Below are 13418 nucleotides of genomic sequence, written 5' to 3' on the forward strand. Positions count from 1 at the left end.
CTTTGCTCAGTTTTCAGTCTGATTGTTTTCTTTCTATAGAGTTGACTTACTTACATATTTTATATATTAGTTCCTTAACTAATGTATGCTTTTCAAATATTTTCTCCCAGTTTGTGAGTTGTCACTTCATTTTATTAATTTCTTCTGTTTAATATTTAATCAAAGTAGCTATACTTAAAATAGAAGAGGTTTCAGATAAAAAGCAAAAATCAAATAAGCAAATACAGTTGTCCCTCGGTATCCATGAGGCATTGATTGGTTCCAAGATTCCCTGCAGATATTAAAATTCATGCATGCTCAATCTGTTATATAAAATGGTGTAGTATTTGTATATAACCTATGCATATCCTCCCATCTACCTTAAGTCATCATTATATTACATGTAATACTTAATACAGCAGCTGGGCGTGGTGTCTCACGCCTGTAATCCAAGCACTTTGGGAGTCTGAGGCGGGTGGATCAGGAGGTCAGGGGTTTGAGACCAGACTGACCAACATGGTGAAACCCTGTCTCTAATAAAAATACAGAAATTAGCTGGGTGTGCTGGCACACACCTGTGATCCCAGCTACTTGGGAGACTGAGGCAGGAGAATGACTTGAGCCTGGGAGGCAGAGGTTGCAGTGAGCTGAGATTGCGCCACTGCACTCCAGCCTGGGCAACAGAGTGAGACTCTGTCTCAAAATAATAATAAAAAAAAAAGCATAAAAGTTATGAAAATAGTTGTTACACTGTATTGTTTTAGGAATAATGACAAGGAAATAATATCTGTACATGTTCAGTACAGACACAACTTTTTTTGCTAAGTATTTTTGATCCAGTTGTGGAATCCATGGATGCAGAACACACATATGTGTAGAGTCTACTGTATTAACTATGTAATTCCTGTAGTAACAACATCAAATATGTAAAACAAATGGTAAGAGGATACTGATTTTTTATTTATTGATTGATTTATTTTCCATGAAAGTTACTAAGTAAATTTTAATCTTATTTAAAAAATGAGATTTATAAACTAAAATGGAAATTATTAGGTTTCCCGTAATGGACAAAAAGCTTTAGGGCTCCTGGGTAAGTTTCAGTGGTCCTATGTTGCAGTAAATGTTTTCATTCAAATGTTGATATTTCTACTTTGCTCATTTACAATGATTTCAAAATGTCAAAAATACAAAGGTCAGTCCTTAGTTGACCCCTAATATTATTAAGATTGTTTTCAAGTGGTAAACCTAAGGCATAGCATCCTATTTCTATACAGGCACAACTATACAGGTCCATGAACACCAAACAACATTTAAAAGTACACATACAGATGTACATCTACACACATACACACAAATTTGTAGAGAGACAGCAAAGTCTGCTGTCAGTAATTATGGATTTCAATAATAATAGCAAACCATTTCAAGGTTGACTTTATGCTGATTTTTAGTTTTATTTGTTATTGATCAATGTGGCAATGGAATTAAGGAAAAATATGTATTTCCAAAGAAAATTCAGTACATTAAGGCAAACAATAGTATTTATAAACCAAACAAAAATAAACCAGATAAATGAAGCTTTGTTGAAAATGCATACCCTTAAATGTAAAATTGATAAGAGAATATGTTAAGATCATAAAATGCTTAAATAGAGTTGTTGTTTTATTCAAAATAATCAATACAGGTCCAAAGTCCCTATGCATAACTTATCAAGCTGTATCAAACCCACTTACCCAATTATGTAACACTTTTTCTATTTTGTATTTTGTTTCTACAGTAATTTTTATTTTACAAAGTAAAGAATAAAAAGAAAAAGATGTGTATTCCTTTTGTTAATCTAATTTTTTGTGCATTAATTTTTTTCTTTAAATGTGATCTACACAGTTACTGAATTCAGAGGTCCTGCCAAAAGTATTGTGGTTTATATTTTTGGCTTTCTCTCCATAGCTACTCATTTATTATATTAAATAGAAAACAAATTTTCTTTTGATCACTAATTTCCAATTGTTAATTAAATGTGAAATACCATCCTAATATTTCCTCTATATTTGTAAAGTCAATAATTGAATAGAAGGGATATAACTTTGCTTCTTTTTATTAAATCTGTATCAGAAATGTCTCCTATTTTAGATTAAGAATAGTTATATATAATATATATTGTTAATGCATAATGACTTTAACATTAATTTATAATTAGAATTTAGAATTCTTATCTTAAAACTTCAATTGAGATTTCTTCCTATTTCCAGACAATTCTGTCCTATACAGGTGAGGCATTTTATTGATGAAAATGCAAATGCTTGCTCTGTATTGTGCGTGAAAGGTCAAAGCAATTTTATATCTGCTTCTACAAAATATTTTACTTCAAATAAATCTCTGGATTAATACTTTATTGGGATAGATTTATTTCCTAAATTTTATTTTTTAGAACTTTGCCCTTTCAATTTTAACTGGTACTAAGAAATTACATTCTGCCTCTTCTCCTGAAATAGGAAAATGTCAGGGAAGGGAAGTGACTGTCAACACAATAATAAAACCTGAGAATTCTGGTGCACTTCAGATAAGCATCCAGGCTTACATGTGTTTATCAGGTTTGAATTAAATATTCAATATTTCATCAATTAGTAGCACAAAAGTCATTATATTTTGATGTGCTGTACTAAGGTGATTATGATATATTAGATGTACTCTTAAAACTTAAAGAAGTAGAAAAAAATTCGATTTTTGATGAACATACTTGATATGACACATTTTTAATAAAATGAAGTAAATTTTACTATACATTTGTAATAAATTTATGATTTAAAAATATAAGTAAATGGTTATAGTGGTCCCGTTTCTGGTTGAGGAGCTATATATTTGGGATCAAAGTGCATCAACTATTCAAAGAAACAAGTTAAATAACTAGAACAAAGAGTAGAAAATGACTGACAAATACTAAATGTTCACTAGAGAAATCCAGTAGTCTCCTCTTACACACAGTTTTATTTTCATAGTTTCAGTTATTTGTGGTCAATCAAAGACTGAAAAGTACAGTAAGATATTTTGAAAGAGAAAAGGAAAGGTTGAGAGGCAGAGGCATCTCTTTATATTGAATATAATAAAATATTCAAATAAATTTTATTATATTGTTATATTTGTTCTATTTTATTATTAGTTGTTATTGCTAAGTATTACTGTTAATCTCTTACTGTGTCTAATTTATAAATTAAACTTCATTAAAGATGTGTGTGTGTGTGTATAGGAAAAAATAGCAGTTTCAGGCATCTACTGGGGGTCTTGGAACGTATCCTCCACAGATAAAATGGGACTACTACTGTATCATTATTTCTATTTTAAAAATGATTTAATTGAGGTTTACACAGGGTAAGTATTCGCAAAGAGTAAAAACTTCATTGGAGTTAAAGTTCTTTGCAATAATGATAAGTATTGTGGTGATGATGATAATTGTCATCATGGAAATGGTGATAATGCTAATTACTGTTTATCAAGACATTATGTCTGACAGAAAGTGCTGAGAGATTTATGCACAGTATGTCATACATCTTCCAAGAAACCTGGGAAGTAGATATAATCTGTATTAGATACTCATTTTATAACCTGCAGGGTATGGTCAAATTAATACATTGTTTTAAACTGACTCAAAATTCCATGATCTTAACCGTGGTTAAGTAGTGTACTGTTGAACATGACATATAAGATAAAAAGATACATGTTTCTAAAAAGTATTCTATGTGTTTAAGAATATAAAATAATTTAAGACTAATAAATGTATGATAGCCCTTTGACAAGTAGATGCCTTTAGAATACAGAAATGATTAAGATAAAATTCAAATGACACCAAGAAAACATTTAAATTGAGTGTGATTTAAACTTCTGTATATAAAAATATGACTGGATAGTGGACATTAAGCTTCTCTATGCATTAAACCCAACTATGCAAAATGCATAAAACACAAAATGAACCATTTAAAACATTGGACATAAACCAAATAACCTATGATATAGTGTGTCAAGATCCCAGCTAAAAGGCAAGTTCAATGAAATAAAACTGATACTGAGATCTGTGTTTTCTGGTTACAGCATTAGCTGTGGTGTGACAGAGGCATGGAGGACTGGGAGAAAGCTGTATCTTACAGCATATGGCTTCTCTAAATAAACATTAAATACTTTCTGCAGGATATCCTAAGACTGTACCATCTATCATATGTAATGACTGGCAGATCATTAAAAATTACCTGGAGTACTAGGAGAGAGTATCAAATAGCATAAAAATCAAAATAAAAAACAGGCAACACAGCCAACTCATAACTGATACTGATAAGGGTGATATCAAGCATGATCATTATAATAACTATGATTAATATCTTAAGGATAGTAGACAAAAAAGAAGAATTTCGCGAGAAAACTTGAATCCACTAAGCAAGAACATCTAGAACTGAAAAACAACATAACTAAGTTAAAGTATTTATATATGTATATATCAGTTAATATAAACATACATTAAGTATTGCATAAATGGTGTTAAATAGTAGAGTAGACCCAGCAGAAGATTAGTAAAGTGGAATTTAGTTATCTCAGTAGAAAATACCCAGATTAAAACAGAGGAGGAAATTTATGGAACATAGTGAAAAATATAATACATATATAATTTAAGTTATAGGAGAAGAGTAAGTTTAGTAGATAATTTTTTTTTTTTTTTTTTTGAGACAGAGTCTCGCTCTGTTGCCCAGGCTGGAGTGCAGTGGCCAGATCTCAGCTCACTGCAAGCTCTGCCTCCAGGGTTTACGCCATTCTCCTGCCTCAGCCTCCTATGTAGCTGGGACTACAGGCGCCCGCCACCTCGCCCGGCTAGTTTTTTGTATCTTTTAGTAGAGATGGGGTTTCACGTGTTAGCCAGGATGGTCTCGATCTCCTGACCTCGTGATCCGCCCGTCTCGGCCTCCCAAAGTGCTGGGATTACAGGCTTGAGCCACCGTGCCCAGCGTTTAGTAGATAATTTTCTAAATCTGTTGAAAAGTATTAATTTACAGATTCTAAAGATTCTATGAAGTCCAAGCATGAAAAACACAAAACAAAAACAAAAACAAAACCAAAACAAAACAGAACAAAAAAAACGCGAGCACATTCTGGCAATCTGCTGAAAATTAGGCAAACAAAAATATTAACAAGTGTAATCAGAAAAAAAAATACACTTTCCTTTCACAAGAGCAGTTAAAACTAACTGCTGGATTCTCAAAAGAAACCTTGTAAGCATGAAAGCAAAGAAATGATACCTTTTGGTGCTGAAATAAAATTCCTTAATTCTGTAGATACTGAAAATGTGTTTTTTTAAAATTCTGACAAATATAATGACATTTTTCTGACAGCAATTCTGAACTAAAAGAAATAATAAAATAAACTAACGTAAACAATTTTAAAAGAATTAAACCAATGTATAAGAAGAAATGAAAAGCATCACTACATAAAACAATAGCCTTTGGAGATTAAAATATATGCAAATTTGAAAATTATAAAAACAATGGAAAGAATGTGGAATGCGGTTAAGTGGAAGTTGTGTAAGCTCCTTGCATTTTCCTGTTAATGATGAAAGTACATATTTAAAGTTGACTGCAAGTAGGACATCCAATTTAATCTGGAAGCAAGCCTTGAGAAATATAAATAACCACTAATAAGTTAAAGGAAAACATCTCAACAAAAATAATTGATCTTAAAGCAGATAAAAATTAAGACAGATACAAACAAAACAGAAAAGACATAAAAAGAGGGAAATATAGAAATGATTATGTTCAGTGTAAATGAATTCCATAAAAATGGCTTTTAAAAAGTGATCGTGAAAAGGTAAAAATAAGAACAACAGCAGATTAAACTCAAATTAGGCCACTGACAAGAGACATTCTTTAAATAGAAGAATATTGAAAAGCAGAAAGTAAACAAGTGATTTTATATGTAGAAAAACACACATTCAAACACATGACTAAGATAAAAACGCTAAATAAAAAAGGTGGGTGTTTATTAATATGGAAGAGTAAATGTTAAGGCAGATGCATTATTAGGGAAAAAGCTTTTTTCAGTGGGTCAGTTCAGAAAGAAGATACATTAACACAATAGCATGTCCTAAGTATGTGTAAAGTCTCAAAAAGTTGACAGAAACAATAGTAAAAATTTTTAAATGAACAATATAAACAAGCACATTGGGGTTTTTTAAACCAAGAACTAAGAAAAAATTACATCACAATATAAAATATTTGAAACACGTTAAAAATAAACTGACAGTAAATAATTTAAAAAATGAATTTTGAAAACAAATTAGACACAGTAGTAAAAAGGATGAGTACATTAGAGGTTAGTTCAGTAGGATAACTAGATTTAATAAAAGGAAGGAAAAAATGTAAAATGCAGGAAAATGCATATGAATTTTACTGAAATGGTAGAAGCATTTAATATGTTGATAGTATATAATATATAACAACCCTTAAGAATTATAATACATATGTAATATGTAATACATGTATACTGTAGATCATAATATAAATAAAATATCTAAATAATTGGTTTATATATGCTACACCTGAGCTTAGCCAAAAGTGCAAGAAGCAATAAAATGATTTACTTATAATATTATTTACATGATAAATCTATATATAATTAGAAAATAAGGGTTCTAAAACATAAGAACTACAAAATATTTAAATATAGTGCATATAATATTGCACAGAATATATTATACATGATATAGAATATATTATATACTATATTGTATATCATGTCATATTTTATATTATATATTGCCCAATATGTATATGTTATATGCAATATATTATATATAAAATGTATTTTAAAATAGAGTCCACCAAAAAACCCATTAGAACTGACAAATTCAGTAAAGTTGAAATCTTTCAAATGACACAAAATCAACATACAGAAATAAGTAACATTTCTATTTGCCGTGAATATTCTGGGGGGGGGAAAAAAAAGACAGGAAAACGATCCCAGTTATGATAATTACAAGGAATATAAAACACCTGGGACTAAAATTAAACAAAGAAGTGAAATATCTCCACCATGAAAGCTATAAGAAGAAAAAAGAAATTGAACAGGACACACACAAAAAATGGAAATATATTTCATGTTAATGAATTCGAAGAATCAATATTATTTAAATGTCCATAGTACCCAAAACAATGTACAGATTGAATGCAATTTCTATCAAAACACCAATGACATTCTTCACAGAAATAGAAAAAAACCTTAAAATTTATATAGAACCACAAAAAAGAGCATGAATAGCCAATGATCCTGAACAAAAAGAACAAAGCTGCAACATCACTCTACCTGACTTCAAAATATACTATAAAGCTTGAGTTATTTTGAACAAAATGTACAAAACTTATAATCAATTACCCTGGGGCAATCAAAAGAACAATAATTATGTGCAGTAACATTGATGGTTATCACTAACATGATCTTAATAGATAGGAGGAAGCAATACATTTTAAAAAGTATATAAAAATTATTTATATAAATTTCTAAAAGAAGAAAAACAATTTATGATGTCAGAGGTCAAAATAGAGGTTTACTCTGAGGAGATAATGACTGGACAAAAGCATTAGAGAGAGTTCTACACTATTGTTACTACCCTTACCCCACTGTGATAATTTCATAGGGCTATTAAAGTTGTAAAATTTTATCATATCAAAATTCATCACTTTAAAAACTCATTATCACTTAAGTAATTAAAAAAATGTCACTTAAGGTCTGGAGTATGTTAACAGAAAAAGTTAAAACAAAAAATGCACTTGCAATATATATTTATTTTTGAATTTGGCTAAAATTTAATAAGAAAGAAAAGATTGGGCAGATTATTTCAAGTGCCCAAATCTATTAAGAATAAAAATAATGGTAGGCACTGAAGCGTTAAGTGTAGTTTATTTATTTATTTACTTATTTATTTATTCCTTCCTAAATCACTTAACAAATATGTTACAGTCAGTACTCTAGACATTGGAATAAATCAATGAAATTTTTTCTTATCGGAAGAACTATTTTTAATAGGGAAATAAATCTTAAAAATTATATAATACAACCTTAGAAAGTAAAAATAGTGGGAAAATTAAAATAAATAAAGTATTGATATTTCTAGTAGGTGAGAAGTATGTGGGGTAGAAATGGAAATTAGGATGGTTTAGGTATCCATTGTTTAAAAGGTGACATTTGAGCAGCAACTTTAAGGAAATACAAGTGACTCATGTGTTTACTCTTATTTCACGCAAATGGTTAGGAATTGAGGGAAAACCATCTTGAATTCAAGGAATTCTAATTAGTGATATAATTACTATATCCAAGAACAATGAGAAAGTGGGCAATGATTAGTCAAAGATGAATTCAAAATGTTTGGCCTGAACAAATTAAGAAATGGAGTCCAGGTAATGAGGAGTCATGTGGACATAGTAAGTTTCAGAAAAAAATCTGATCAGTTGAGTTTGTGATGCTTTAAAATATACAAGAAGAAATATATGATAGGAATTTGGATATACACTATTAATTACAGGGAAGATACTGGGGTTGGAGATATAAATTTGTGAGTGATGAGTATCTACATCCTATTTTCAATGACCATAGATAGAAGAGACCCAAGGATTGAGAACTCCAGGTCCTCCAAGTTTAAAAGTTTAGGGGAAGACCAGAGTAAGGAAAGGAGAGAGGGAGCAACCAGTAACGGAAAAGAAAGGTTTCTCCAACAAGTTAAATGGGAAAAGTATGTTAGGGAGGAAGAAAAGATCAACTATCTCAAAAACTACTGATGAATCATGTCAAATGAGTTGAGAAAGTCACTGAATACAGCAATGTATTCATTGCTGTGTCCAGGAACAGTGAGAAATGGGCAATGATTTGTTTTGTTCTCAGTAATTGTAATTTCTGAAATGAAAGATTCATAGAATGTCTTACTGTGGCAAATATGCTTCATATATCAGAATGATCTTCCACTTATTTTCTCCTAGATTAAATGAAATCCAATTAAAGACTACACTAAACAAGGAGAGCAAGAAGAACAATATAGGGTACATTGAAATACATTTTCAGTCTCATTAGCATTGTACATTACTTCCATGGGCCTTATGAGTGTCTGAAAAAGACAGCTCACGTCGCAGTTCATGGTCTTCAACAACTGAATTCACAGCAGAGAAATGAATTATCTCCTCCATTTAAAATGTGACTCCAAGAGGATGGTTACAGAAGTCTTTAAAACATCAGGTCTGATCATGTTTCAAGAAAGATCTTGGCACGTAGTGTTCATACAAATAGCCTTCACTGTGTGAGATGCTACTTCTACCAGTATCCGTTTATCCCTTGATTATTGGAAAGCAGAGTTCTGTATGAGCCTTGTCTTCAGGTTGGTAACATAATGGCCAATTAATACCATATGTGAATACTAAATCACACACACTACAAAAATTCTTTTAACTTCCTTTTAGGTCAATTTAACAAAAAACCAACAAAAAGAACACAAATACAAGCAGGACAAAAATCAAGTACATAAAGACTATCAGTGAATGAGAATGTTACTTTTCATATTTAACGCATGGGTTTCCTTTAGTGGAACCGGAAAAACAAGACGTGGGGTAATTTTTACAACGCAGTATGAGAGCATTACTCTGACATAAAATTATTCACCCTAGTGACACTTTACATAGCTCTTTTGCTTTGGTGTCATGCTGCTGCTAATAACAGATATGAAATTAACTTTAACAGTTATGTTCCTATTCTTGGTACCTTTAAAGATGACATAATTTCTTTGGCACCTGTCAGAATAACTTGCATAATCATAGTTAAACATACGTAATTTTATGTATAATTATAATACTTTCTTTTCCATTAATATGTCTTTCAAATGAACAGAAATTGAGCACATGATTAGTAAATGACTATGTTTCCTTATCTTCTTTTACCAAATCCAATAGAAACAACTGAAAGCATATAAATTTAGAATATTTCCATAGTATGATGCAAATCAGGAAATGTGTTATTAGTGGAACAAAGCAATGACAAATGAATCTAAGTCACAGAGTTGGGGAAATTAAATTAATATAAAAGGAAAAAATGTTGAACATCTTTTGAACAAATAGAGGTGAAAATAAGAATGACAGAAATTATAAATTCCACAGGAGAATGCTTGAATTTGGACTTTTTTATTATTTTATTTTATTTTTTAGATTCAGAGAGTACATGAGTGGGCTTGTTTCATGGGTATATTGTGCAATGGTGGGGATTGGGTTTCTAGTGTTCCCATTACCCAAATAGTGAACATTGTACTCTATAGGTAATATTTCAATATTTGCCCCTCCCCATGCTCCCCCATTTTGCAGTCCCCAGTGTCTATTATTTTTCTCTTTATGTCCATGTCTACCCATTGTTTAGCTCCAATTTGTAAGTGACATGCGATATTTGATATTCTGTTTCTAAGTTAGTTCACTTAGGATAATCACCTCCAATTCCACTTATGTTGCTGTAAAAGACAGGATTTCATTCTTTTTTATGGCTTCATAATATTCCATGGTATGTATATAGCACATTTTCTTTATCCAGTCTACCATTTGTGGGGAACTGGGTTGATTCCATGTCTTTGCTGTTGTGAATAGTGCAGTGATAACCATACACATGCAGGTGTCTTTTTTGTATAATGATTTGTAATACTTTGGGGAAACACCCAGTAGTGGGATACTGAGCCAAATGTTAGTGCCATTTTCAGTTTTTTTTGAGAAATCTCCACACTGTTTGCCATGGAGGTTGAGCTAATTGACATTCCCAAAATCGGTGTATAACCATTCCTTTTTCTTCACATGCCTGCCAACATCTATCGTTTTTTTTTCACTTTTTAATAAGAATCATTCTGACTGGTATAACATTACATCTCAGTGTGGTTTTAATTTGCATTTCTATGATGATTAGTGATGTTGAACATTTTTTGTGTGTGTGTTTGTTGGTTATTTGTATTTCTTCTTTTGAGAAATGTCTATTTCTTTTGCCCTGTTTTCCTCTGGGTAGATTTTTTGTTGTTGTTGTTATTGAATTGTGTTGCTTGTAGATTCTGGATATTAGTCCTTTGTTGTGGGCATAATTTGCAAATTCTGCAGGTTGTATGTTTACTCTATTGATTATTTCTTTTGCTTTACAGAAACTCTGTAGGTCCCATTTGTCTATTTTTATTTTTGTTTCATTTGCTTTGGATGTCTTTATCATAAATTATTTCCCTAGGCCAACATAACGAAGAGTTTTCCTTGTTTTTTGTTTTTTTTTTTTTAATTTCTGGATTTTTATAGTTTTAAATGTTATATTTAAGTCTTTAATCCATCTTGAGTTAATTTTTGTGTATGGTGACAGATGAAGGTCTAGTTTCAGTCTTATGCATATGGCTAGCTAGTTATCCCAGCACCATTTATTGAATAGGATGTTTTTGTTCCAATGTTTATTTTTATCAACTTTGTCACAAATCAGTTGGTTTTAGGTATTTGGCTTTATTTCTGGGTTGTCCATTCCATTGGTCTATGTTTCTATTTTTTGTACAAGCAATGATACAGGAGTTAAGAAGAAATTACTCAGGCAGATAGTGAGGGTACAGAAGTCTTCTGTAAGGTTTTCCTTTTAATGAAAAACAGCTCGAAATCAGTTTTTAACAGAAAGCAGCCTGTAAAATTGAGCTGCAGACATAGATGCTAGCAGTTGTGCCAATCATGTTCAACATGGCGGCTCCACCTTCCCTTCTCTTTGTCAGCCAGGGGTCCAATTAGGAGCAGACAAGATGGCACCCATCAAGGAGAAAGTTTTTTTGCATAATATGATTAGGGTAGGACAACCAGCCTTCCCTGTGCACTATATAAACGTCATACTTGATTGAACCAATCTGTGATTCCTATGTAAATCAGACACCACCTCCTCAAGTCCTCAAGCAGGACTATAAAATCCAGCACACCCACTGACAGCTGGCCTTTTCCTCTCAGAAGTCCCCTCTTTCTCACTAGAGAGAGAGAGCTGTTTTCCCTTCTCTTTCTTTTGCCTATTAAACCTCCCTTCCTAAACTCTCATGTGTGTTCATGTGCTAAATTTTCTTGGCTCGAGACAACAAACCCTGGGTATTTACCCAAGACAACATAGCCACTTCAGTACTGTGCGTTTTCATTACTTTAGGCTTCTGGTATAATTTGAAGTCAGGCAATGTGATGTTTACAGATTTGTTCTTTTTGGTTAGAATTGCTTTGCCTCTTCAGATTATTTTTTGGTTCCATGTGAACTTTACGATTGTTTTTTCTTAATCTGTAAAAAATAGGCTGAGTGTGGTGGTTCACGCCTATATTCCCAGCATTTTGGGAGGTTAGGTGGGAAGATTTCTTAAGCCCAGACTGGGCAATATAGCAAGACCTTGTTTCTACTAAAAATTTTAAAAATTATCCATGCATGGTGGCACATGCTTATAGTCCTAGCTACTCACGAGGCTAATGTGGGACAATTGCTTGAGCCCAGAAGATCTAGATTTCAGTAAACAGAGATAGCACCATTGCACTCCAGCGTGGGTGACAGAGCCAGATCCTATCTCAAAACACAAGTAAACAATAAGTAAATACATGTTTTAAAATGACTGTAAATTTGATAGGGGTTCTGTTGAATCTGCAGATTGCTTTGAGCAATATGGTCATTTCAATGATATTAATTCTTCCACTCTATGAACATGGGATGCTTTTCAATCTGTTTGTTTCATCTATGATTCCTTTCCTCAGTGTTTTGTGGTTCTACTTGAAGAGATCGTTCACCTCTTTGGCTAAATGTATTTCTAGGTATTTTAATTTTTGATAGTCACTGTAAATGGGATTGAGGTCATGAATATTAGCTCTTGGCTTGAATGATACTGATGTATAGAAATGCTACTGATTTTGTATGTTGATTTTGTACCCTAAAGCTTTGGTGAAGTTGTCTGTCAAGTTTAGGTGTCTATTGGAGGAGTTTTTGGGGTTTTATAGGTATATGATTATGTCATTGGTATACAGATGATTTGACTCCCTCTTCCAATTTGGATGTCTTGTATTTCTTTCCCTTGACTGATTGCTCTGGCTCAGACTTACTGTACTATGTTGAATAAGAGTGCTGAGAGTGGATATTATTCCCCCTAAGAACTGGAATAAGATAATTCTTAGGGGGAATGTTTTCAACTTTCCCCCACTATTTATGATGTTGGCTGTCAGTTTTTCATATTTGCCTTTTATTATTTTAAAGTATGTTCCTGCCTATTTGTTGAGGATTTTTGTCACAATGTGGTGTTGGATTTTATTGAAGACGTTTTCTACACCTACTGAGATGAACATATGGTGTTCAGTTTTAGTTCTGTTTATGTGCTGAATCATATTTGTGTATGTTGAAATATCCTTGCATTCCTGGAAAAAAAATGCTAC

Source organism: Papio anubis, chromosome 1 (assembly GCF_008728515.1).
Source record: "Papio anubis isolate 15944 chromosome 1, Panubis1.0, whole genome shotgun sequence".
NCBI lineage: Eukaryota > Metazoa > Chordata > Mammalia > Primates > Cercopithecidae > Papio > Papio anubis.